The sequence below is a fragment of the Dreissena polymorpha genome, chromosome 9 (genome assembly GCF_020536995.1).
Source record: "Dreissena polymorpha isolate Duluth1 chromosome 9, UMN_Dpol_1.0, whole genome shotgun sequence".
Taxonomy (NCBI): Eukaryota; Metazoa; Mollusca; class Bivalvia; order Myida; family Dreissenidae; genus Dreissena; species Dreissena polymorpha.
In genome coordinates this window covers 100,932,244-100,936,583 of record NC_068363.1, presented here as the reverse complement: position 1 = coordinate 100,936,583, position 4,340 = coordinate 100,932,244, and positions in this window count along the sequence as shown.

Genomic DNA, 4,340 nt, shown 5'->3' with positions numbered 1-4,340 from the left:
CTTAAATAGATGAATATTGAATTCAATAGCATTAGTAAGGCAAGCTAATACGATTGATTTAATCATAATTGCGCATCTCCAAGCACAAGAAAATACAAGTTGAATGATAAATATAAAGGTTTTTATAATACTTGGGTCAGGGCACATGAAAGATTGGTAAGGGCTAGTAGGTTCTGCATTTACTAGCCCGAACGGGCTAGTTGTAAAAAAATTAGTGTTAAGCCCTGATGTGTATATATAATTATTACACAAAAATAGTCGACAACGACTGATTTAGGGTTAAATTTCCCGGGTACATTTTAGTATATTTACCGTACCCGGGATACATGTAAGTATACTTAAGAGTACCCGGGGTACATGTACGTAGTACCCGAGCTGACAATGAACAATCGAGCGATACTGGAAGGTGCAACATCTCTCACGCCCCCCTAGCATCGCCTTAAGCAGTATTCAATTCTCAACAGGAAAGTGCTGGAGTCATTGATCCCGAGGGACAAGAAATACAATTGATTAATGTTCGAAATAAATAATTTGATTAATGACAATTCTATTATTTGAGCCAGGTCACAGGAAAAGCGCAGTCAAATCAGTATCCAATTAAATTATTTGTTATTGTCAGAAAAACGCTTTTAAGCAAACAACTTCAAGGGACTGCAGGCTGATCTAGATCCAAACTGGCCACAATCGCCTTAATGTCTCTTTTACTGTGACACAGTTCATTTAACTTTAAAATGATAAAAAGTAGTAACACTAAGAAAGAGTATACAAACCAGTAAAGAGTTTGAAATCAATGTTGAATTTCAGGATAACTTGGTGATCTTCAAATCCCCGATGAAATGTTGATATCGGGTATCATAGTCATTCAATAAGTCGCAAAATGCTCGAATACAATTTATAAAGCACAATTTGACTTATATTGATAACTAAAAATACCAGTATGCCAGTTTTGCCGTGTCAAGCTGTTACGATCCAGAAAGTCCTTCATTCACATCGAGTATATATCCTTCGAATTCCAACTATTGTTGTCATAAGCGGAGATTTAGTGAATAAATAATTCATATATCCTAAATGACAGCTTCTAAATAGCGAAACAAGCCAATTTATGCAGTAAGAAAGTTTTGAATCGAGACTCTCATGGGGGCGGCCATTGTTGAATATTGAAACACGAACGACAACTCTGCTAGGAGAATGTTATCAATGACGAGCTATCTCCTTCGCAATGGCGCATGCAAAAGGGAAGTAACCTCAAAAATCGAGTTATCTCAATCGGACTGGCTCGGTCTATTACATAGGTCGCCATTATGAATTTTTTTAGGTGGTTATCAAACCTTGGACGATGCTGTTCCAGCATCGTCAATAAAGTATGCTTTCAAACACCTAGTTTTAACGTTTGTGTCAAGAATGTGAGGCTGAGGTAAGTTTTCAAGACTTTGACTGTAAATTTACCAGAATTAAAATTGCAAGAATCTTACCAGAACGTACATTGTAAGTAACAATTATTGAAAGAATTGACATTATTTTACAATAATTTAAGTGACGTTGATTGCAAGAATTTGACAGTAATTTTACAAGAAGCTTAACAATAATAATGGCAAGAATTGGACAGTAAATTTACAAGAATCTAATTATCATTAAAAAATTTGATAGTAATTTTACGATAATTTAAGTAACTATTGTTACAAAATTTTCAGAGACGTTTTACTAGAATCTAAGTGACTATCATTTTAAGAATTGAACAGTTATTTTACAAGAATTTAAGTAACTTACATTGTAAAAACATGTAACGGTAATTTTACAAGAACTTAAGTACTTATGATGGCAAAACTTGCACAGTAATTTTCATAAGAAACTAAGTACCGTAATTACTCTAAGTAAGTTACCCCGAAAATTAAGATACGAAAAATATTTTTAAAAATACAGGTGTCCGAAAATTTAGAGACACAAATTAAGGTGTCCGAAAATTATAATTATCTAGAAATAATTGCAATAAATCAATGTACACTTATTTTCTTGTGATTAACTCTTCTTTTTCTGCTTAAACAATTAATGCAACTTCATAGCTGACTCTTGCCTGAAACGATATAGAACAAAAAAGTAAAATAAAAAACATTCTGCTTCCACTGTTTCAAATGCTGTTGGGTGAATCCATTATTTGCTACCGGTAAACATGGTTGTTTACCCAATTACGCGAAAGTGATGGTCTTTTGCCCTCAGGCATGCATCTGCCGGGTTTTATGACCTTAATCCGGTTGTAAAAATCCATGATTGAAGTGAGATAAGCGAAAACAGCGCCGAAGTCTGTAAAATAGCGCGGTAAAATATACTGTCCGAAAATGAAGATTCATTATTGACGAAAACCCGTATGTCCGAAAATTAAGAGTCACGAAAAATAATTATTTTTGCTAATTTTGTGTCCGAATACGTAGAGTGTCCGAAAACTTAAGGTTATTACGGTAATCATCATTGGGAGAGTTTGACACTTATTTTACTAGAATTCAAGTAACTTTAATTGCAAAAAATAAAACAGGAATTTTATAATAATTTAAAGTGATATTATGGGCATCTAACAGTATATGCTATGTTTATGGTGTACGGAAGAAACCCCCTTCGGAAGAAACCCCGGTATTTTCTTTCTCAAATAAACTGTACAGAAATCGGGCCTTAATAATGAGTTGACAACAAATAGGGTTAGGGCTTTCACTGAAGAAACCAATTTATTGCTTATTCGTTAAATGAATTGTCAATAAAAGGGGCTAATGAATTGTATTTCTCAGATTTATTACCAATTTATTGACAATTTTGGTACAATTTGCTAAAGATTTTTTTTGTTTGGACCCTTCCCAAAAAACGGCATAGTGGAACAAACCCCCTTTCATATTTTGCATACGCGGAATAAACCCCCTCGCTAGTTTTGAATATGCTGAATTAACCCCCTTCCATAGCGGAACAAACCCCCTTCCATAAAGAACGAATATGCACGTTTTTGTAAAATATTGTGTAAATACGCTAGCTATTCTTACGACACAGGAACAGTAACTCCGATCCTAATAAAAAGACGAATGCTTCGGTTATTGTAGGAAAGTATGTACGTAATATCGTCGTCACGATCGGCGCGGGGCGCTAATTTGTCGTTGCTGCATTTTATTAAATTCGTCTTCAATGTAAAAAAAATCTTGCCTATTTTGGGTTATTGTTACATATTTTTATCTATATAGTACAATTTAACACATATAAAACTCTTATTATCTCAGTTTAACGAATGCAAGTAAAATTCACACGACCATCTAAACATTGTCAAGTTGTAAACAAACTGCCAGTACACTTCTTTAATCAGCACAAAGCAGTTTGGAAATAAATTTAATTAAACAGACGAATTAACAACTTGTGAACTAACGACCGGAACACTCCTTTTATATGTTTTTCACACCTTCTTTTAAAGTGATTTTATGCGCGTTTTTCACTGTCGAATTGAGATTCACAGTTTGAATATTTAATGTGTATCATTAACAACTTGTGAACAAAAGGCCGGTACACTTCTTTCATCCGATTTTCGCACATACAAAGTGATTTTATGCGTTTTTTTCACTGTTGAATTGAGTTGAAGCTGAAAAGAAAAGAATTAACATGTCAATATACTGTCCCGTAATGTCCCGAAATTATCCGTATAACAAAATTGTGTCTGTGTGTCGTATGAATGAATTTGCACTTAAAGTAAATTAAGATTCACGTGGAACATCGAGTCATTTCGTCAGTTGTCAGAACGAAAGTACGGTTTATATTCCAATGCATTATTTGCTCTTTCCTGGATATTGTTTTGATACGTTGATTAGTATATATGAAGTGAAAAGACCAACAAAAAAAACGGTTGCGATACACACTTATGAAGTATAAAACATAGCATATGCTGCTAGATGCGCATAACACTTTGATAATGGATTTTGGATACCACTTCGGAAGGGGGTTTACTCCGAATGTCTAAAAACTTGCAGGAGGTTTGTTCCGCTATGGCGTTTTTAGGGAAGGGGGTTTATTCCGCTATGGAAGGGGGTTTGTTCCGTGTATGCAAAATATGAAAGGGGGTTTGTTCCGCTATGCCGTTTTTAGGGAAGGGGTTTCTTCCAAAGAGTTTCTTCCGGTAATCTATGTTTATATGTGTCTATCGCAACCGTCGTTTATTGTTGGTGTCTTCACTTCATATACACTTATATTTGTTAATGCAGCATCAACATAATAAAACCATATCACGGTAAGAGAAAAATAATGCATTTGAATGTAAACCGTACTTTCGTTTGACAACTGATCATGCATGAACGATGTGAAACTAAATTTAGTTTTAGTGC